The 24,635-nt window shown below is 43.3% G+C and overlaps 1 pseudogene; it reads left to right on the top strand.

Moving 5' to 3' along the window:
• The window catches only part of LOC138888615 (premnaspirodiene oxygenase-like), a 48,985-nt pseudogene that overhangs the window by 11,568 nt on the left and 12,782 nt on the right, over nucleotides 1-24,635 (top strand).

Here is a 24,635-nt window from a genome sequence, read left to right as displayed (position 1 = left end):
GCTGACCTCTCTCATTTCTCTTCCTGTCATCGCTTGATAGCACTCTTTGCGAGTTTTTTACTAAACAAGCTCTCTCATTTTGGTTTCTCTACTCCCGTCGCCTCGTGGTGCCTGAAGGTTTTCACCGCCGAGACTCTCTCATTTTATCTCTCTCAATTCAGAGTGTGATGGTCTTTGTTTGTGACGCTTATTGATTCCCCATCATATTTGGTAATTGATTTGAAGGCTTGTGCTTGGTAAAGAGAGGTAGATGATACTAACTCCTAAACTGCTCGACGTGCCCCAGTTTCAATTTCAGGGTGAATGGGATTTTATTGTTGGTATGACTAAACCTCAGGGAGAGGCTGCCTACGTATCCTTTCGGAATCAAGTCAAACGTAGTTCAGGCCTCAATCGAATTTTTTTTTTTTTTTTGGTGTTTTATTTTTTTTTGTTTTGTAAGTGGCTCATAAGTTGGTGGAGAGGATTGGGTAGTGTTTGGGAAGTAGTGGGGAACAAACGCCTTCGCCATTTTCAACGTGTCAGGACCACTGGAGTATGATTTAGACGTAATACCTCTTAACTGCATCTGCATTTACTGCTGTGTCGGGGTCATTTCCTTCGATATCGCCTAAATACAGTGCTCCTCTCGGCAATGTCTTCCTTACGATGTATGGGCCTTTCCAATTTGGAGCAAACTTTCCTTTTGCTTCTTCATGATGTGGCAGAATACGCCTTAGTACCAACTGACCTACTTCGAAATTCCGGGGTCGGACTTTCTTGTTGTAAGCACGGGCCATCCTTCGTTGGTATAACTGTCCATGACAAACTGCAGCCATCCGCTTTTCATCAATCAACGTCAATTGCTCTAAACGAGTCTTAACCCACTCGCTGTCCTCGATTTCTGCCTCGACAATGATTCGAAGCGAAGGAATTTCTACCTCTGCCGGTATTACAGCCTCGGTCCCATAAACCAAAAGATAAGGAGTCGCTCCCACCGATGTGCGTACCGTAGTGCGGTACCCCAATAATGCAAAAGGTAACTGCTCATGCCACTGTCGGGAACTTTGTATTGTTTTCCTCAAAATCTTCTTGATGTTTTTATTTGCAGCTTCCACAGCACCATTGGCTTTCGGCCGATAAGGAGTGGAATTTCTGTGCGTTATCTTGAATTGCTCGCATACATCTCCCATCAAGTGACTGTTCAAGTTCGCTGCGTTATCTGTAATGATAGTCGCAGGAATACCGAAGCGACAGATAAGATTTGAGTGTACAAAATCCACCACAGCTTTCTTGGTGACCGACTTGAGAGTGACAGCTTCTACCCATTTTGTGAAGTAATCGATGGCAACCAGTATAAACCTGTGTCCATTCGAAGCCTTTGGTTCAATTGGTCCAATGACGTCCATGCCCCAAGCGACAAATGGCCAAGGTGCGGACATGGGATGCAGTTCCGTGGGAGGTGCATGAATCAAATTACCGTGCACCTGACACTGATGACACTTCCGAACAAAGCTAAAGCAATCCTTTTCCATGGTCATCCAGTAATAACCTGCTCTAAGGATCTTCTTTGCTAAGACATACCCGTTCATGTGAGGTCCGCACACACCTGCGTGTACTTCGTGCATGATCTTTCTCGCTTCCTCGATATCGACACATCTTAGGAGATTGAGGTCCGGAGTCCTCTTATATAACAAATCACCGCTCAAAAAGAAACCACTTGCATGTCGCCTAATGGTCCTCTTTTGATCTCCAGTAGCGTGCTCGGGGTATTCTTGTGTCTTCAGGAATTTCTTGATGTCATGGTACCAAGGCTGCGTATTTGATCCCGCCTCGATTACACTGCAGTAACCGTGTCTTTCCTTGATTTGGATTTCCAAAGGATCGACGTGGGCGTTGCCCGGGTAGGGTAGCATAGAAGCCAGAGTAGCAAGTGCATCTGCCAGTTCATTGTGACACCTCGGAATATACCTGAACTCTATTGAGGTAAAGCGCTTGCTGAGGTCCTCCACATGTTGTCGGTATGGGATAAGTTTGACATCCCGAGTTTCCCATTCGCCTTGAACTTGTCGGATGATCAGGTCAGAATCTCCCATAATCAGTAAGTCTTCGACATCCTGATCGATTGCCATATGCATGCCCATAATGCAGGCTTCATACTCAGCTGTATTGTTTGTGCAAAAGAAACGCAGTCTAGCTGTGGCGGGATAATGCTGACCGGAAGGCGAGATCAAAATTGCCCCAATCCCTACACCCTTGGCGTTCACGGCTCCGTCAAAGAACATCTTCAAACATGAGCTTCCTCCGAGATCACTTCTACGGTGTTTACCTCTTCATCTGGAAAGTAGGTATCCAATGGCTGGTATTCCTCATCGACCGGGTTTTCGGCCAAATGATCTGCTAACGCCTGGGCTTTCATTGCCGTGCGAGTGACATAAACTATGTCGAATTCCGTAAGCAAGATTTGCCATTTAGCCAGTCTCCCAGTAGGCATTGGTTTCTGAAATATATACTTCAAGGGATCCAACCTGCTTATGAGGAATGTAGTGTGGGCTTGGAGATAATGTCTCAGCTTTTGTGCAACCCATGTGAGAGCGCAGCATGTCCTTTCCAGCAGAGTGTATTTGGCCTCGTAACCGGTGAATTTCTTGCTTAAGTAGTAGATTGCTTGCTCCTTCTTTCCGGTTACGTCGTGTTGTCCGAGGACGCAACCGAAAGAGTTCTCCAAGACTGTCAGATACAAGAAAAGTGGCCTCCCTGGTTCTGGAGGGACCAAGACTGGGGGATTCGAAAGGTACTCTTTAACTTTATCAAAGGCTTCTTGACATTCAGTTGTCCACTTAATCGCCGCATCTTTCCTTAACAGCTTAAATATGGGCTCACACGTGCTTGTCAGCTGGGCAATAAACCGACTGATGTAGTTCAACCTGCCCAAAAGACTCATCACGTCTTTCTTTGTTCTTGGAGGAGGCAAATCTCTGATGGATTTTATCTTAGTTGGATCTAGCTCGATACCTCTCCTGCTTACGATGAAACCCAAAAGTTTGCCCGACGGAACTCCGAAAGCGCATTTGGCTGGATTTAGCTTCAAGTCATACTTCCTTAGCCTCTCGAAGAATTTCCTCAAGTCTTGGATGTGGTTATCCTGCGTCCTGGACTTGACTATCACATCGTCCACGTACACCTCTATTTCCTGATGCATCATGTCATGGAAAATGGCGGTCATGGCCCTCATGTAAGTAGCCCCAGCATTCTTTAGACCAAATGGCATGACCCGATAACAGTAGGTGCCCCAAGGCGTGGTGAAAGCAGTTTTCTCGGCGTCCTCTTCATCCATCAGCACCTGATGATATCCAGCGTAACAATCTACGAAAGACTGTATCTCGTGTTTGGCGCAATTATCAACGAGGATGTGGATGTTAGGCAGCGGGAAATTATCTTTAGGACTTGCTCTGTTCAGATCTCGGTAATCTACACATACCCGAGTTTTCCCGTCCTTTTTCGGTACTGGAACCACATTCGCCAGCCATGTTGTATATTGGACTACCCGGATCACTCCCGTTTTCAGCTGCTTGGTGATCTCCTCCTTAATCTTGTCACTGACCTCAGTTTTGAACTTTCGTTGTTTTTGTTGGACTGGAGGACAATCAGGATGAATCGGTAATTTGTGAACCACTAGATCAACACCTAGTCCCGGCATGTCATCATATGACCAAGCAAACACGTCTTTGAATTCAAGAAGAAGTTGGATTATTGCCTCTCGCGTTTTCTTGTCCGTGTGAATGCTTATCTTGGTCTCCCGGACTTCTTCCGGGGTTCCTAAGTTTACCGGTTCAGTGTCGTTCAGATTTGGCTTAGGTTTATTCTCAAAATATTCCAACTCTCGGTTTATCTCTCTAAAAGCCTCTTCCGCATCATATTCTGGTTCTGGGTTCATTAATTCGCAATTAAATAGCTCATTGTGGTCTGGGCGTGAAGTCCGCAAGCATGTCATATTCAAAGCCGCATTATTAGGACTGAAAAGGAAGATAAAAGGAAAACTAATAAAAAATCAAAGCAAAAGAAAGAATAGGAAATCAATGATGATTTTTTTTGTATATTTTCTTTGGAAAGTTGGAAGACAACAATGTTTACAACTGGGAATTCAAAACAACAATTGAAAAGAAGAAAACGTTCAAGTTATGTCCCGGAGATGACTTGTGATACAGGAAAGGTGGCAGGGCAGATCTACCCGGACTTCCGTCTAGTCGGAATGGCGTGGCCTCCCAGTTTTGAAGTTGGGCGTTCGGTCCCATGTACAGCATCTCAGCAGTGCTTGTGCCTTCACCTGGTTGAACCATGTGGACCTCGTAGAGCATTTCTCTCATCGCCCCACATATTTCCTCGATTTCCTCAGCTGTGAAGACCTCATCATCTTCTTCTTCAGCGTACCTTGGCCTGACGAAAGTCGCATATAAATCTGGCAGTGGTTGAGGCAACTTCCAGCCCTCATTTCTCCTTTTCTTTGCCCATTTTTCGTCTGTTGGAGTAGGTTTGAAACCTAGTCCAAAAGGTTTCTTGATGATTGGTAAAGTAATGGGTTCCGTCATTCCCTGAAGGGTTCGTCCAAGTCCATTCCCTGGCCTAAATCCGTGCCGGATCATCTCTTTGGCCACCATGACCGAGGCGTTAGACAAGAAAGGCTGGGGGCAAGGTACTCCCTCTTCGTGCTGCTCTGCCAGTACCACCTCGAAAGCTTGATAGACTGTATGTTCGCTCCCTTCTCTCGGTTCAAGATACGGGATGGATGGGTCCCGGTAAATGGCATGTTCGTCTTCCCCATGGACCACGATTTCTTGGTCTTCGTACTCGAATTTCACCATCTGGTGAAGAGTGGAAGGCACGGCTCCTGCCGCATGGATCCAAGGTCTGCCAAGGAGGAAATTGTAGGATGTGTCCATGTCGATCACCTGGAAGGTTACTCGAAATTCGACTGGTCCTATGACCAACAACAGGTCTATTTCTCCCATGGTATCTCTCTTGATGCCGTCGAAAGCTCTCACGCAGACGTTGTTGGGTCGGATTCTTCCTGCCCCAATTTCCATTCTTTGTAGCGTGGAGAGCGGGCAAATGTCAACACCTGATCCCCCATCCAGCATTACCCGCTTGACGTAGTAGTCCTCGCATTTAACTGTTAAGTGCAAGGCCTTGTTGTGTGCTGCTCCTTCCGGGGGTAAATCATTCTTGCTGAAAGAGATTTGGTTGACGGCGAAGAATCTTTCTGTCATCCGCTCTAGTTGCTCCGCCGAGGTTTCGACCGGTACATATGCTTCATTCAGGGTTTTCAGCAGGATCTTTTGATGCTCGGTTGACCTCATTAATAATGACAAGCATGGATACTTGCTCAGGGTGCTTGCGCAGCTGATCTATCACTTCGTAATCCGGCATCTTCATTTGTTGGAAGAACACTTCCGCTTCTTCAACACTCACGGGCTTCTTTGGAGGGAAGCGCCTTTGCGTGGCGTTGTTCAGTTCTTGGGTATTTGAGTACCCTCCAACGAAATTATTTTCTGGAAGTTCTTCCATGACCTCCTTACCTTTGTACATTACCAAAGTCTTTTGATAATTCCACGGCACTGTGGACGGGTTGGTCATTGGCTTTTGTAGCACGCGTCTGATAACCACTGACTCATTCAGCCGAGGTGGTTGAATCGTCCCCCGGACCACATAGGCCCCTTTTGGTACGTACATAGGTTTTGTCTTTTTGATCCTGAAGTTCTGTGTCTTCTCAGCTCGACCTCGTGGTATGTAAAGAATTCCACCCTTTGTTGGTACCGCTTTCTTCTCCACCTTCTTTTCAAGCTTGCTCTCTGCAACCTTGGCCTCCTCCCCCTTTTCTGATTTCTGGTCTATCTCAGGCCTCTTCCCTGTGTCGACAATGGCAATTATGGCTTTCAAAGCAGGGTCGAACTCTTTGTCTTCACAAATCATGCCGATCAGCGGCCCATTATTGTGAGCGGGCAATGGATTGTTAGTCACATTCGGGATCTCTTCGTCCCTTAGCACTATTTTCCCCTGCTCTATCAAATTTTCGACCACCCTTTTCAATGACCAGCAGTCGTTTGTATCATGCCCCTCGGCCCCTGAATGATAGGCGCATCTGACTCCGGCTTTGTAAGAAGGAGATGTCGGGTTTTGCCTCGTTTGGGGAATTGGTTGCAAGAAACCCAACTGGACTAGCTTAGGGAACAATGTAGAGTATTGTTCACCGATGGGCGTGAAAGTCCGCCGTCGAGGTGGCTCCTGGGGGCGGTAGTTATTCTGCGGGGGTTGTGGGTTATAGTGGTTGCGGTAAGGAGGCTGATTTCTGGGAGGTGGAGCTGGGCCTCGGTTGGCTTGTTGTGGTGGATGGTTATAAGGTTGGGCATTCATGACCATATAAGGTTGATGAGCATATGCCACATTTGAGTGGGGGTAGTAGTGTTGTGGGGCCCTTTCCGGAAAATGGGGCCTGGGATGACGATACTCCCTTGCTTCAGAGGCTGCCATAGCCGTTTCTTCCTTCTTCTTCCCCCTTGTCGTTCCTCCAGACCCGCTTTGGACGGCCTGGGAGGTTGCCCTTATGGCTGCTTGACTCAGAATCCGACCCGTTTTCAGCCCATTCTCTACCATCTCTCCTATCTTGATCGCTTCCGCGAATGGCTTACCCATGGCCGACATCATGTTTTGGAAATAGTCAGACTCTTGAGCCTGGAGAAAGGTAGTGACCATTTCTACTTCATCCATGGGAGGCTTCACTCTCGACGCCTGTTCACGCCACTTAATAGCATACTCTCTAAAGCTTTCCGAAGGCTTCTTCTTCAAATTTGACAAAGAGTTTCGGTCTGGCGCAATGTCGATGTTATACTGGAATTGCTTTACAAAATCTCTGGCGAGATCATCCCATATATGCCATCGGGACATTTCCTGATCCATATACCATTCCGAAGCTATCCCTACTAAGCTTTCCCCAAAATATGCCATTAGCAGTTCTTCTTTTCCGCCGGCTCCCCGCAATTGGTTGCAGTATTTCTTAAGATGTGCAATGGGGTCACCGTGCCCATCGTATTTCTCGAATTTGGGGGTCTTGAAACCCGTTGGCAGGTGCACGTGAGGGAACATGCACAGGTCGGCGTAAGAGACGCTCTTTTGCCCGCTCAATCCTTGCATATTCTTCAGACTTTGTTCAAGGCTTCTCATCCTTTTGGCAATCTCATTTTGTTCTGCAAATTTGGAGTTCTGATCCTGCCCGGGTGCAAGCTCGCACTGAGGCGGTAGAGGATTAGTGTTGGTAAGGAACCTGGTTGGTTCCATTGAGAACGATGGTGCTTGGAATGTAAAAGAGGATGAGTCAAAGCTTGGCTTGTATGTGGCAGGCTGTGCCGTAGCTGGGCAAGGCGATGCAGTAAAGATGTTCATGCTTGCATCAGTGGCCGACATTCGGGGATGAGGCTCAGAAGGTGATCCTGCGGAGAAGGCGGAGGTGGCTGGGTACCCAAATGGGGTAGCAGGGTAATTTATGGGGACATTAGAAGTCCCACTTGACCTGGAGAATAATTCAGGGAATCCGGGGACGACACTTGGCGGCTCTTTCCCATTGTTCCAGTCATCCAGCATTTCCAACATGCGGAGCCGTAGGATTCTATTTTCCTCCGCAGTTGCGGATTCAGGTGTGAGGACGGCTGAGATTGAGCTCTCCTCAGAGACGGGGACTGTTTGCAATGGAATTTCCGAAGACATTTCCACACTTCCTTTTGACCTGGTGAAGTAAGTGTGAGTACTGCTTCTGGTCCTAACAACAGGTAGTTGAACACCTCTTCTTGACCTCGTGAAGTATGAGTGCGAGGCCAGACTTTCACCAAACCAACCGTCTTTTCAAAAACCCTGGGAAAAATGCTCAATGACAAGCGCACGGTTAATTTGCAGCAAATAATAGATAGTTAATCTCACGTTGGGCATGATGCACCTATACAGTTAAGTGGATTACCATATGTCTGCTACGAGAGCATGCGTCATTCCGGTATTTTTCCTCTTATTTCCCTTTTTTTCTTTTCTTTTCTTTTCTTTTCTCTTTTGTTTTCCTTTTATTTTATTTATTATTATTTGTTTTTATTTTTTGTAGTAAAAGAAAATGTGATCGGATCCGATGAGGATTGCCTACGTATCACGATGCTTACGTGAATTAGATCATTACGTAGTTCGAAAACACAAATGAGCGTGAAAGAAGTAAACTCTTTATTATTGAAGCAGTCTATTACAAACTACATTTCGCAAAAGAGAAAGCAAACTTTGAAAATAAACCTAGACTCAAAAAATGGACTAAAAATCAACCTGATGAAAAAAAAAAAACAGGCAGAAGATGCTAAGATACAGATTTGACCTATGAATGCATTATGGTTTTAAAAATTGGTTTCCGCGGGGCATCGTTCGGCCTCGCCGCGGTCTTAGGCGTGAGATCCCTCTCAAGTTGCTCCAGCTTGTGCATAGTTTGCTTGACATAACCCATTACTGCCGAGAGGACGGTAGCGCTGGACATGTTCTCACATCGTAGACATCGTCTGGTGATGGCATGGGCAATGGCCTGGATCCTATCTCTGGTTTGCTTCTTCTCTATGAGTAGGTGCTTTATCTGATCGCTGCATATCTTGAAGACTTGAACATCTTGTACGTGTTGATGCTTCAATCGCCGTACTTCCAATTTCATCTGGGCTGTTGAGTCGTACCAGTATCTGCTCTCAATTTGGAAATCCATGGCCTGACTAGCTGCTTTGATCTCAAGCGCTGCCATCTCTCTCTTTATTTTAGCAACAGTCTTCTCATGGTCGCCTTCCAGTTGATTCAGGTATCTGTGATGCTTATCTGCTCTTGTATCCCACTGTGCCTTGAACTCTGCTATGATATTTTCAGATTTCTCCAAGCCATCTCGCCATTCCCCGATTTCACCTTTTAGCCTTTTTATCAGCTGCTTGTCCGATCGACGCCTTGGTTGTCTATCTGCATCCAACCTTATTTGTTTGATCTGAGCTCTGATCATCTCATTTTCTTGAGTTAACCTGTTTCGCTCTCCCAGATCGGTAGCAATTTGCACGCTGTGCTCGTATTTCATGCCTTCTACTTGTTGCTTTAATCTGCTGATTTCGGCACAATAACCTCTTTCCTTTGCTAACCAATCCCAATGCCTTTGCGATGACTCGGTGAAATCCCGGATGTGGGGTCTCTTAGCTGGCCTTTCATGCTCGAGTTCCCTTCTATACCATGCAAGGTAACCTGGCGCCGTTTCTCCCTTGGCTCGATCCCGCACGCAAGTATCTGATTTCAAATATTGACCCTCATTCCAGATTTGGCGAATCTTCGCTTCTGGGAACTGTCCGTTAGGACTTATCTCAACTGTTTGAGTGCTAAGATCTTCCTCATGAGGTACTGTCTGGCACCTTCCGAACTGTCTCAAAACTCGGCCGGGTGCATAAGGTTGAATGCTCTTAAGCCCCATCAGCAAGAAATGAGTTTTAGCCGCCGACATATATAAGATCTCATCAACAGGCAACCATCCCAACGTCCATTGTATTTGGCTGGCAGTAAGAGCTTGCAAGAACGAGGTCCATGCCAGGACTCCTTTGGGCCAAATGATCTCTCTGGTTCTCGTGTAAGATTCTTCTATGCGGGTCTTTTCCGGGGAACCATGGCTCAACATCCCGGAATGATGGCAGAGGTGCTCGGTCATCCATATCTGTAGGAGCAAGTTACAACCTTCGAAGAAATTTCCCCAGCTTTACAAGCTGTGAGAGCTCGAAAGATGTCAGATACCACCATTGGCGCGAGAGTGCTGCCACTTTGCGTGAGTAAAGTGCTGACGACCCCAAATATCTTCAAATCAATGTTTCCATCTTTTGTCGGAAATACCAGAAGACCCAGGAACATTATCATGAACGCCACCCGTCTGTGCTCGTCCCACTTCTGACGAACTCCTTTGCTGCACAGTTTGTTGATTGGATTATTGAATCCCCCCTCGTGACCGTATCTATCATATATGAAGCATGGAGTACAGAATCCGGCTGCTAGATCCGGGTTGTGGACTGTTCTAGGTATTTTCAATGAATCCAGGAACCGATGTACCGTGACGACTCTTGGGGCGACCAAGTATTTTTCCCTCAACGGAAGTTCAGTATTCCCGATGTATCCGGCCATTTCTTCCAAAGTTGGGGTGAGCTCAAAATCAGAGAAATGGAAAACATTGTGCGCCGGGTCCCAATAGGTAACCAAAGCTCTTATGATATCTCCCCGAGGCTGGATTTCCAACAGACCCACAAGACCTTTCAAATATTTCTTAACCTCATTTTGTCCTTCAACACCTAGATCATTCCACCATAGCCGTAACTTGACAGGGATTTTGGTCATTATTGAAAAATGTTCATTTTGCATCGTGCTCATCCTGCACATTTATTAAGGTGATTTTAACAAAATTGACTGACTCAAAAAAAATATATTTTTTAGAGAGGATCAAGCTTTGACCACGGCCTTTAAACACTTCGGAGACAAAGATTTTAAGGCTGTGCGGGTCTAAAAAACGCTAAACAAGACCCAAATGTGGCTGTTTATGCAAAGTCAGCCTTCCGGCGTCCCTTTCGGGAACATTCGGCTATTTATGATAAAACAATGTCACCTGACTTATTTACGACTCTATTAAAAATTTGACACATCTTTTATTTATTTATTTACTGATTTTTGGCTATTTAGAAAAATGAGGTTGAACCCGACGAGGGTTGCCTACGTATCTCACATCCGGTGAGAATCAAACCGGCGTAGTTCGGGCGTATCATGAATAGAGAAAATCAAATAAACCTAGAAATCAAGAATAAGTATTTTTATTATTTTTTTTTGAGAAAGACAAATACTAAAAAAAAATATTTTTTTTTGTTTTTTTTTTTTTGCAATATTTGAACTATTAGTCCGAATTTATAAAAAGGGTACTACAAAAGAAACAACACATTTTTTCCATTTTTTTTTATATTTTTTTTTAAAATAAATACTCCTTTTTTCTTAAAAAAAACAATTTTTATATGTTTTTTTTTAAATAAATCAAACTAAAAGACAACTTTTGGTTTTATTCTTTTTTTTTTTTTTAAAAAAAAATAATTCCGACGAGGTTTTGACACTACTTGGACATTGGTTTTATTTTCCAAAAATAAGTAATTATCTCCCCTACGCTACTATTTTCCCCTTTTTTAGGAACCGGTCGACATGCGGAACCGAAGCAAATAAATGCACAACACAAATAGGATGCACCAGGGTGGTCTTTTTCGTTTCAGGCTGCCTGTCCTAGACGGACCCAACCCCTGTGTTGAGTCCCCTAAGTCAAATGCAACATGATGCAAATAAGCGTTCCTACTAGGGATCCGGCATGAAGTCAAGTTATTCTAGGTTCGTAACCTGGGTATTTGTTCTAGACTGTGTACCCGAGCGGACAACTCGAGTCGAGGAGGGGGCTACGTACCGGGGACCCGCGAGATCGTCCGGCTTTGTAACTTGTCCGACCTCTTTCTTATTTCAGGTATTGACACTAACAGAATAGGGAGTCTCGACCAGCGAGCTTCTCCCCGGAGGTAAGAAGAGAAGGGTTTCGGCACAGTTTATATACAGTTCAGATAATATCAAAGCGGTAAAAGACAACATTTAGCACGTTATGCAAAAACATGTAATAAAGATCAGATAATAAAGCCAAATATAACAAATATTCTAAGCTCGAATTCTTGAACCCTGAACCAGTGGTTCTGGGTTCGCATCCCCAGCAGAGTCGCCAGAGCTGTCACACCTCCTTTTTGCGCGCCCGGCCCCGAAGGGTTAGATGCGCGGGTGGAGTTTTTCCAATTTAAGTGACAATATTCGAAATGGGATTATTTATTTAATTCAGAGTCGCCACTTGGGAAAGGTTTGGCTTTTGGTGTCCCAAGTCACCGGTTTATCTTGAATCCCAAATCGAGGAGATTTTCGACTTTTCCAAATGAAGTCTACGAACCAGAAATTCTAAGTAAGGAATTCTGTTGACCCGAGGGAAGGTGTTAGGCACCCTCGAATCCCGTGGTTCTAGCACGGTCGCTTAAATTGTTATAATGGCTAAATATCTGATTTAAATACATGTTGTGACTTATGTGCTCTTATTAAGTTTTAACCGCTTTTATTATTATCATTTATTTTTATAGAATTGCAACGTCGTGAAAATGTATCTCGAACCACGTCACAATCAATGCACCCGTAGTTGTTAACACATTTCGACTCCGTTGAGATTTGAATTTGGGTCACATAAATGCGCACCCGAATTTAAGAATGTAATTTGATTAAGTCGCGCCTAAAGAATCTAACGCGTTATTGTCTTCGGGGAGGGCAGTGGAATTCACTAAACAGCCCGTCCCAAATTCTAAGTATTTATTATGACCAATTATTGAGGGCCCCGCAATTTGCCTTTTGATTCGGCGAGGCTCGTCTCATTATTTTAGAAGGGTACCCTACAAGGACTACATTTTTACTACATTTATCTTTAAAGGGAAGGATGATGCCGAATTTTGCTGGTTTAGACAAATACGGACTGAATCCTTATTATGTTTGCCGAACCTAAACTTGTTTGATTACCTGATTGATTGTTCATGAGGTGAGAGCTACGGCATGCTTTGTCTTCAACAAGTGAATATGCTTATTAATTCGCTAAGTGAGATTGCAAACAAACTAACAACATATATTGAGTTATGTTTTAACGACCTCCAAGTTCTATTCTTAACACTCTAACCTATTTGAAATTGATAAAAGCAATCGGCTGTTTTATTAGGAAAAATTACTACTAATTGAACTCAAAAATGATTATTAGTTTTTCTCAACAATCATTACATCATTTCGAAATAAAAATCTGTACCGAAACCCAGTATCGAACCTGTATTGGAACGAATAAACTGACAAGAGAACTGGCATTCATAGCCATACTCTTAGTGTGACTGTATGGGAGTTTGTTTGGGGATACATTTATCCCGGACCCAGTATCACAGTTTTGTCAATTCAGTGGTCTAGGCAAAATACATACAATGCTTACCATGACTCTATGTTATACAGTCATACTAAATCAAACAAGTGTTATACTGAACTGAATGTATACTAAATCAAAACATGTTGTCTATGTCATACTGTCATTACTATTGAGCCATGCTATCTAACAGTTCATCTTAAACAGAATGTATGCTAGTTTATACAGAATATTTGCAGTTCGCAGTAAGAATACAGGCCCAACCAACATTCGAACTATCTTTTTACACCAATGCTATAACATAAACTGGTGTTCATTTCTTTATTTCTGCTTCAACTTCAAACTTTCAACAATACAAGGTTCAAAGGTTGTGTACCTGGGAATATTTGCAATTGAAGAAAAAGGGCAATCAGTAGAGTAACAATGAACAAATGCAGCAGCAGTAACAGCACCAACAACAACAGGGCAGAATAGCAACAGGCAAAACAATACAGCAAGAAAGAGGCTCGAGTGCAGAGATGCAAATATGGCCAATAGAAAGTAATAGCCAAATAGCAGCAACACCCAGTGGAATAGAATCAGAAATCCAGACAGACCAGACCAGTAGTAAACCAATGAAAACACTCGACTAATAGACACAACTGGAATTTCAAAGGAATCAGAATTGATTTGAAACAGGTTGAACAACTGAAACCCAGTAATAATAGGAGGAAAAAGCTTCTGATTGTTGGTTGTATCCCCTCTATCCCTTCAACTCTCTCTGTCTATGTGTATCTATTTGTATGTATTTCCAGCTCTCCTCCCTAAACTCTTCACAGTGTGTTTTTCTTTTTAAACCTTCAAAAGTCAGTCCTCTTTTTTTGTCCCCCCTTTCTGTCTCCTCACCTCTCCCTCTTATAGGCCTCAACACTATCCCTTTTTAAACAGCCTGTTCAGACTATTACCATACCCCTCCCATGTGCCTTTAAACTTTTTCAGTTCCACTTTAGTTAATTAGGTATAAAAACCCCATCATTCCCTGGCAGATTTAACTTTTCCATTTTATTTAACTAAAGCAAGTATGGGCAGTAGGATATGTTGACAGCATATGCTGTCAAACCATTTTAAAATTAAACAAAAACCTTTATGCAGGCCACAGGCTGTGCACCAATGCACATGAGGTGCACCAATGCACATGCTGTGCAAGAGTGCACATGCCCTCCAATTCAGCATTTAAACCAAACATCCCTTTTACATTACTGATCCAAATCAACAGCTATAAGTAAACAAATTTGGTTTTTAATTGGTTCAACAAATGTTCAACAGAAGCTAGTTGATTTACTATGCTCAGACAGTTGAAACTAATTGACGACTCATGTCGACTCGACTATATTAGCATTAACATACACAATCGTAGCCAAAAATCAGACATTCAGAAGTGTGTGACACATGACTCGACTCATACTGATTAAAACAGAATTGTACTTCGAGGAATTAGTTAGTCAGTACAAATTTGGAATACAACCAATACACATGCCTCATCAGAATAGGAGGGGAGGGATTCAGACAAACACAGAGGTTCAAACAAAGTGGACAAACAAAAGTTTAAAACAAATATGAACAGTCTTTTAAAACAAATCACACGGGCTAAAAACAAATAAAGGAAAAGAAAGCAGATTCACCTTAAACTTGAAAAGTTAAAAGTTTGAACCCGGATTTGGACGGACCTTTCTTAAGGCTGAACGGACTTTAATCGAAGTGTTTCTCAGATGAGAAACACTTCGATTAAGGTCCATTAGACCTTAATCTCTTTGGTTTGAACCATTTTGAACCAGTGACGAGGGACCTTGTGGTTTCAAAACTCAGATCTAATATTCGTGCTTCCCTGGTTAGATTCGGACCAAACCAAATATGGTTTGGTCACGAGGAGGGTCCGGGGAGTGTCTGGTATGAAGCTGGGGTTGGTTGGTGTAGATCGAGTTTTGACTCGAATCTTCAAATGAAGATTCGAGGACCTGGGGGGTGATTCGAAGTGTGTGGTTGGTAGATTTAGGTTCAGGATGGCATGGGGGTTCTATGGTGTTCAGGTGGAGGTCACCGGCGTTCAGGCCGCCGGGTTTCTGGTGAAGGTGTGCAGGGGCGGCTAGGGTTTGAAGGGGATGGGTTTGGTGAAGACGAAGGCGGGGGTGTTGGCTAGGGGGGCAGGGTAAGGATCTAGGCTTATATAGTTAGTGGGTGGGTGAACCTCGACCGTTAGATCAATCTAGATCTACGGTCTGGATCTGAAGGCTTAAATGGAAACGGTGTCGTTTTGAGGGTTTGGGTTCGGTCCGGGTGAGACGGGTCGGGTTTGTTAGTGGGTACGGGGTGTGAGATCTTGGCCGTTGGATCAGTTTGGTTTGAATGGTTGAGATGGATCGGCCTTGAAACGACGTAGTTTTGGTGTTAAACTACGTCGTTTTGTGTCCTGGGGGTGGGCTGTTCGGACTGGGGGTTTGGGCTGTTCAATTGGGCTCCAGATTTTGAAATGGGCACGGCCCAAATTCATTTTATAACAAATTTTGTCTTCTTTTTCTTTATTTCTAATTTCCTAAATACACAAACTAATTAAATAAAACCAAGCACCACTAATTAACACTTAACATATTTATTTCACGCGGATAAAATGTTAAAAGTAGGCAAAATTAAACACGGCAACAAATCAGGACAAAAGAAAAAATGCGTATTTTTGTAATTTTCCATCTAACAAACGGGTCATGGTTTAAATTACGCATGACACATACATTTTTAATTCTTTTGGAGCGATTGTCGCGTAAAACAAAAATCACGTGCTCACAATGATATTTAATAGTTGAAATGCCTTGTATGTGAGGTGACGAGCGTGTACTTGAGCTAATTATTGAAAATCCAGTTTTACTTTAAGTATTTAAACTAAGTTCCTTTCTTATCTGTTTTTATTCTACTTGTAAACTTTACCTGTGTTAGTTTAGAAAAAGCATGCTTAGTTGACTTAATTGCCTATTTGCTTAAACTGCCTTAATTGCATTACGTAAAGCATGTTAGACTAGAATTAACTGTTTACTTGTTACAAACTTAGTATTTATTTTGATATTCTTGAGCTGTTGCTGTGTGTTTTAATTTGAGACTACGGAACGGCATCCCGGGAGATCCCTGCATGTATTTATGATCTGGACTGAGGTGCGGGATACCAAGAGATCCCTGGCACGGGTGTTGAGGATACCAAAAGATCCTTAGTGTATTTATTGAGGATACCAAGAGATCCCTAGTGTACATATTGAGGATACCAAGAGATCCTCGGTTATTATCCTTGCTGTGAGCGGTGTTTTCCTTGTGTTATGCCTTTATTTCTGTTTTCGTTATTGTACTCTTATTATACTGTATAGATTCTTACTATAGATTCTCATTTATACTGTTTATCTTATCCTATCATGTTTATTATTATTTACCTCAGTAGGGACCTGACCTTCCTCGTCACTACCCGAACGAGGTTAGGCTTGGCACTTACTGAGTACCGATGTGGTGTACGCATGCCCCTTTTTGCGCATGTTTTCATGTGCAGATCCAGGTACCTCTACCCAAGCTTATCACTCTTGAGGCAGGGAGATCTTTCAGAGACTTTGAGGTACATCTGCCGCGTCCGCAGACCAAGGAGTCTCTATCTTTATTCTATCCTGTAGTGTTAGCCTTTCTATTTTACTGTTGATGTAGACAGTCTGATGATTAGAGCACTTTATTGTATTTCTTCTAGCTTGTGTTCCTGTGAGTTTTCGGGTTTTGAGATAGTGTTGTAGAAGTTTGAGATGTCGTGATGTATACGCCGAGCGACTTTCTATATATTGCTTCCCTTTTTGGTTATTCTTGGTTTTCCTTTATTTATATTTCCGCAAGTTTCAATTTTATTTCTGCACTTGTTAGGCTTACCTAGTCATAGAGACTAGGTGTCGTCACGACAGTTCACAGAGGGCGAACTGGAGTCGTGACAAGTTGGTATCAGAGCTCTAGGTTCATAGGAGTCATGGAACACAAGCCGGTTTCTTAAAGTCTCGCTGATCGGTATGGAGACGTCTGTACTTATCTACGAGAGGCTATGTAACTGTTAGGAAAACTTCCACTTCATTTGATTCTTTGTCGTGCGATATTTTGACATCACAATTCTAAACTTTTGTCTTCTACTCTCTCACAGATGGTGAGGATGCGTGCTACTCGAGATGATCAGGCACCCGCGCCCCCTACTATAGCCGTCAGAGGCCGGGGTCGGGGTAGAGGCCGAGGACGTGCCCGTAGTGCAGCTAGAGCACCTACGCGAACTGCCGCCGAGGTACCACCAGCAGATCCAGCTGGAGTCTAGGCGCCTGATACACCTACTGCTACTACTACTCCAGCCCTTCAGGAGACTCTGGCACAGTTCATGAGCATGTACACCACTTTGGCTCAGGCAGGGTTGTTTTCCCTTGCTGCAACTACATACTAGGCAGGGGGATGAGCACAGACTCCCGTCTCCCGTACTCCTGAGCAGCGAGTGCATGTTGAGCAGGCCTTTGAGATTATTTATGTACCGCCTGCAGTGCCAGTTCATCCTGAGGGCATGGCAGCGGCTTATGAGCAGGAGTAGTTGAGGCTTGAGAGGTTCAAGAGGTACAAGCCCCCTGAGTTCAATGGTCTAGCATCGGAGGATGTTTTGGGATTTCTTGATGAGTGTTACCGCATTCTCTGTACTATGGGTATTTCAGGATCGAGCGGAGTTTCTTTCACTACTTTCTAGCTTCGAAGAGCCGCCTATGATTGGTGGCGCACCTATGAGTTAGATAGTCCAGATGAGTCTGCTTCACTGACTTGGGCTCAGTTTTCGGATTTGTTCTTGAGAGAGTATGTTCCTCAGAGCCTCAAGGATACACGAATCATAGAGTTTGAGCATTTGCGCCAGGGTTCTATGACTGTTTCAGAGTATGTTGTCCGTTACACCAGTTTGGCTAGGCATGCACCAGCCTTGGTTGCTATTGTTCGCGAGAGGGTTTGCCGGTTTATTGAGGGGCTTATTCCCAGCATCATGTCTAGTATGGCTCGTGAGTTGGATATGGATATTTCTTATCAGCAGGTGGTGAGCATTGCTAGGAGGATTGAGAGTATGCATGTTAGAGAAGGAGGAGAGGGAGGCCAAGAAGTCTCGAGAGTCGGGCCATTTCTCAGGTGCCCGTGACCCAGCTTCAGGTCGTCATGGTAGGGGTTATATGAGTCGCCCCATTCATTCAGCTCTTCCAGCAGCCAGTAGTGCTCCAGCTCCTCCTAGGCCTCAGGAGCCTTATTATGCACCTCCGATTTCTAGCACACCTATTGCGCGGGGTGCTTTCAGAGGTCAGTCTAGCAGACCTGGCCCGAGCCAGTCACAATTACCATGTCCTCCCAGAGCTTGTTTTGAGGGATTGCCCTAAACTTGGGAGGAGTGCACCCCCCACAGACTTCTCAGCCACAGCGTGCCCCGCAGAGTTCTCAAGTTATTGTTACAACTCCATTTGCTACCCCACCTGCTCAACCAGCTAGAGGTGGAGGTCAGGGTGGTAGAGGTCGCCCTCGAGGGGGAGGCCAAGCTAGATACTATGCCATTCCTGCCCGTACCGAGGCTGTTGCCTCCGATTCTGTCACTGGTTTGTGTTATGCCTTTATTTCTGTTTCCGTTATTGTACTCTTATCATACTGTATAGATCCTTACTGTAGATTCTCATTTATACTGTTTATCTTATCCTGTCATGTTTATTATTATTTACCTCAGTAGGTCCTTGACCTTCCTTGTCACTACCCGATCGAGGTTAGGCTTGGCACTTACTGAGTACCGTTGTGGTGTACTCATGCCCCTTTCTGCGCATGTTTTTCATGTGCAGATCCAGGTACCTATACCTAGGCTTATCACACTTGAGGCAGGGATATCTTTCGGAGACTTCGAGGTACATTTGTTGCGTCCTTAGACCAAGGAGTCTCTATCTTTATTCTATCATGTAGTGTTAGCCTTTCTATCTTACTATTGATGTAGACATTCTGGAGATTAGAGCACTTTACTGTATTTCTTCTAGCTTGTGTTCCCATAAGTTTTCGGGTTTTGGGATAGTGTTGTAGAAGTTTGAGATGTCGTGACGTATACGCCGAGCGGCTTTCTATATATTACTTCCCTTTTTGGTTATTCATGGTTTTCCTTTATTTATATTTCTGCAAGTTTCAATTTTATTTCTGCACTTGTTAGGCTTACCTAGTCATAGAGACTAGGTGACGTCACGACAATTCACAGAGGGAGAACTGGAGTCGTGACATAGGGGCTAGTATATAAATAATAATTGTTCTACAAGTCCTTTCGTATTTACAAATAAGTCCTTCTCTAGAATATTCTACATAGCTAGAATCTTCTAAGGACTTTCTTGACAATTCTATAGGGTTCTAGGGTCTTCCTAGGAAACCTCTATATTTCTCTAGAATCTTCCTACAAGTGCATAAATATCTAGATCATTTCCAAGGAAATTCTCCATAGTTCTAGAATATTCCACCAAGAACTAGTCCCTAACTTATGTAACCATTCCATATGGCAAAAATATATGCCAAGTGGCACCTATGTTTCATGATGGTGTGGCGGGTCATGACACTCTCTCCCACCCAATTTTGTGCCGCCCTTGGCACAAAGCATCGACACATATGTGCGCACCTTGCCTTGGCGTCGCTAGAGATCTTTGTCCACTAGCCATGATGCCCTATGAAGCGGTTCTCCTTCCGATTTCACAAGGTACTGGCTACCTTTCTTCTTACGCCGTTTGTACTTTGGACAGCTAGCCATGATGGCCTCCATCCTCCGCCTATCAGATGCCCCTCATTGCTCTTGACCTGAATCTTCCCATGACTCAACCAAGTCTAGCAGCTTCTCAAGAATCGAGTCCATGTTTCCACTCCCTATTTGGATGCCCTCCGTGGTCCAACCTTACTGGCAAACTTGAACCCTCTGCTTGGTGCATTGTCTGAGTCCGATAGCATGCCATCACTTTATAACTCGCCATCCTCTTCAACTATGTTCGTCCAACTTTTCTTGCTGCCACCATGCTCCATTTGCATGGTGCCAAGATAGGCTTTAGAATCCCCTACTTTCGGCTTAGATTCCAACCGCATACCTCAAATACAGGCGGTTCCCCCTGTGTCATCCTTATGTGCTTAAGCAAAGTTCCCTATCATTGCTGCAAGCTTCCCCAACTCGGAGCATTCACTTGCCCGATGTGATCCTTCACAGAAGTAGCACCCTCCTTTAGGCACGTACTCCCTACCATTTTTCAACCCCTTGTCGTTTCTCTTGGACCCATGTCCGTTGTGGGATGGCCCCTTGCCATTACCCTTGTATACCTCGGCTATGCATTTCTCGTTGTCCTTATCATGATCTCCCTCATCCCTCTCGGCGTTGCCTTCTTTGGACTTGGCAGGCTCCATCTTGAAGTCAATAAGTGACTAGGCTACTCCGATTGCCCCGTTCACATTAGCTATTTGATGTCTTCTTAACTTATGTTTTGCCCAATTTTGCAACCTATCCATGAAGTAGAAGAGGAAATCTTCCTCGGACAATGATGAGATTTGCAGCATTAAGGTAGTGAACTCGCGTACATACTCCTGAATTGTGGCCTCTCTCGGAGCTCCCTTAGCTTCCGCCAGTCTGCCACCTCGCGTGCAGCCCGTGCACCACCATACTGCTTTCGCTTAGGGACCTTCGTGTTGATCCCTTCTGCAAGTACCAAGCCCTTCCGGCCATGGTTCCCTACAAAACTTCCTTCTAGCAATCTCTTGTATTCTTTCTAAATTCCTTAGTCATAACCTTTGCTCTGATACCACATTGTCATGTCCTTAGTCTTAAACTAAGCGCACGTGCGGCACTTGGAAACTCGCTCACGATCTTGCATAGCTTGCTCACGTTCTTGCTATGCCAAGTTAGCCTTACTACACTCAAGATCGCCAAGAGAATGTTAGAACACAAGAGAATTGTTAAAGGAAGTTTTGTATTAGAGAGAACTTGATTGTCTTGCTTGGTTAATGAATTACAAATGAATGCCCCCTATTTATACTAATCACCTAGGGGCTAGTATGTAAATAATAATTGTTCTACAGGTCCTTCCGTATTTACAATTAAATCCTTCTCTAGTATATTCTACATAGCTAGAATCTTCTAAGGACTTTTCTAACAATTCTATAGGGTGGGTCTTCCTAAGGAAACTCTATATTTCTCTAGAACCTTACTACAAGTGCATAAATATCTAGAACATTTCCAAGGAAATTCTCCATAGTTCTAGAATATTCCACCAAGATCTAGTCCTTAACTTATGTTACCATTCCATATGGCAAAAATATATGCCAAGTGTCACCTACGTTGCATGATGGTGTGGCAGGTCATGACAGTTGGCTGAAATGATAATAAATCCAAGTGTTACAGCTAAAACATAACTTAAAGTTAGAGAAGTCCTAAAAGGAAAGAGAACATTTGAGTATTCTGATCTAGAAGAGTTGAAGTATCTAAAATTAGTAATTAAAGAAACATTAAGATTGCACCCTACTACTCCTCTATTACTCCTAAGGGAATGCAGAGAAGAAACAAAAATTGACAAATACACAATGTCACACCTCCTTTTTCCGCCCCCGCGTGGGTATAAGGGAGTTTTTCCAATTAAAGGACAATCGAAAACGGGATTGGTTTATTTATTTCAGAGTCGCCACTTGGGAGATTTAGGGTGTCCCAAGTCACCAATTTTAATCCCGAATCGAGGAAAAGAATGACTCCATATTACAGTCTGCGTACCAGAAATCTGGATAAGGAATTCTGTTAACCCGGGAGAAGGTGTTAGGCATTCCCGAATTCCGTGGTTCTAGCACGGTCGCTCAACTGTTATATTCGGCTTGATTATCTGATTTTATACATATATGAACTTATGTGCAAATTTTAACTTTTGACCGCTTTCATAATTATTATTATTATTTTTTACAAGGAATTGCAACGTTGTGAAAATGTATCTCGAACCGCGTTACAATCAATGTACCCGTGGTCGTCGACACACTTTGACTCCGTTGAGATTTGGATTTGGGTCACATCAATGTGCACCCGAGTTTAAGGAAATTAAATTATTAAAGGCGCGCCTAAAGCGACTAGCGTATTTATTTTGGGTAGGACCGTGGAATTTTACTAAACGGTCCATCCCGAAGTCTAAACAATTTTTAAAGCAAATATTTACTGAGGGCCCCGCAATTTGTATTTTATTTGGCGAGGCTCATCTCATTCTTATTTTTTTTAAAATGAATTTGCAACGTCATGGACACGCATCTCGAACCACGTCACAATCAATGTACCCGTGATTAGAAACACATTTCGACTCCGTTGAGAATTGGATTTGGGTCACATAAATGTGCACCCGAGTTTAAGAAGGTAAGATTTATTAAGGCGCGTCCTAAAGAGTCTAACGTATTGTTATTTTAGGAAGAGGCCGTGAAGGTTCATTAAACGGCCAAATCCAAAGTCTAGTCAATGGTTATGTATTTTATTGAGGGCCCCGGCGGTTTGTGATTTATTTGGCGAGGCTCGTCTCATTTTTATTTTAAAGGATAAACCTATAGTGACTATATTTTCTATTAAGTTCGTCTCTAAAATAAAAGAAAATCTCTTGCAAGCCATGCTATATGTAATGCACTCATGGTTCACGACAAGTTCTATTTAACCTCGTTCCAAATTGGAGCCGGGTCACATGAAATATGTCACACCTCCTTTTCCGTACCCGAGAGGGGGCAGGGGAGTTTTTTCCAATTAAAGGACAATCGAAACGGGATTTGTTTATTTATTTCAGAGTCGCCACTTGGGAGATTTAGGGTGTCCCAAGTCACCAATTTTTAATCCCGCATCGAGGAAAATAATGACTCTATATTACAGTCTGCATACCAGAAATCCGGATAAGGAATTTTGTTAACCCGGGAGAAGGTGTTAGGCATTCCCGAGTTCCGTGGTTCTAGCACGGTCGCTCAACTGTTATATTCGGCTTTATTTATCTGATTTTTAAACAAGTGTGAACCTATGTGCAAAATTTAACTTTTAAAACGCTTTTATCATTTACTGTTATTTTATAAGACTTGCAACGTCGTGAAAACATATCTCGAACCACATTACATCAATGCACCCGTGGTTGTTGACATATTTCGACTCGGTTGAGATTTGGATTTGGGTCACATAAATGTGCACCCGAATTAAGGAGAATAAATTATTAAGACGCGCCTAAAGCAACTAGCGTATTGTTGTTTTGGGGAAGGCCGAAAAATTCGCTAAACGGTCTATCCCGAATTCTAAGTGTTTTAATATATATACAGTCAGAGGGCCCCGCAGCTGTGTACATTTTCGGTTTGACGAGGCTCGTCTCGTTCTACCTTTAAAAGGAATTTGCGATGTCATGGATATGCCTCTCGAACCACGTTACAATCAATATACCCGTGATTAGAAATACATTTCGAATCCGTCGAGATTTGGATTTGGGTCACATAAATGTGCACCCGAGTTTAAGAAGGTAAGGTTTATTAAATACGCGCTTAAAGAGACTATCGCGTTATTATTCTGGGAGGGCCGTGAGATTTGCTAAAAGACCCATCCTGGAAACTGAATGCTTCGATACCATACGTTTAACGAGGGCCCCGCAGCCTGCGCTCTTTGCTTATTTTCGTCGAGGCTCATCTCGTTCTTATTTTAAAAGGATATCCCATAGCAACTATGTTTCTTGTCGTGTTTGTCTCTATCAATTGAAAGCAGTAGATAGTCCTAATTAATTAAATGCTTGCAAGTTATTTATAATAGAATTCGGAAATGCTTAAAAATCAGGAACGAGGCTGTGTGCACAGTCAGTCGAATAAATAATCACGGGCCCAAATCCAACCCATGCTTGATGGGCCAAATCTGGGCCACTGCTTGCTCGAAGCAGGCCTGCTTGGCCTGTTTTGGCCTGAACTCGACCTTCATGAGGTTGAGATTGCAAGTTTGGTGTTCTTTGTCTTAACAGGTGGTTTACTAGTTATATGAGACCATCAATCCGAAAAGGAAGAACTTAATCCATGATGTACAGTTTTCATACTTGGCATACATTACAACATATACTGCAAAGTAAACTAAAATCTGAGTTGCAACCTATCTCATTGAGCATATTATCACCTATCAGCATACATATGTAAGCTACCATTTAGCTAACTTATATTGATATACACTAGGCATACAGGCTGCTTCTATTGTCAATACAAGAATGAAAATTATCATACAGTACATGATATCTAATATAACAATATATGTATGAAAATCAACTTCAAGTCTTTTTCTTTTTGCATTCATGCTCAATGTTCCAATTACATTTGATAGTGCCTTGGTTGTGTACCTGATGTAGAGGAACAAAAGAAGAAGAAAAAGGATCAGCTGAGTAGTACACAGCAAACAACAGCAACAGCAGATTCACAGCAACAAAACAGCAACAAACAACCAGCCAATAATGATGAAGCTCAGCAAAGAGTCGAACAACAAATGAACAATCCAAGTGTTGTCCACAATCCATAGACAAACAACAATATTTCCCAGAACAAAGAGAACCAGCAAACAATCGAGCACCAA

Source organism: Nicotiana sylvestris, chromosome 3 (assembly GCF_000393655.2).
Source record: "Nicotiana sylvestris chromosome 3, ASM39365v2, whole genome shotgun sequence".
NCBI lineage: Eukaryota > Viridiplantae > Streptophyta > Magnoliopsida > Solanales > Solanaceae > Nicotiana > Nicotiana sylvestris.
The sequence above is the reverse complement of the archived record's forward strand: the minus strand, read 5'-3'. Positions and strand labels throughout refer to the sequence as shown.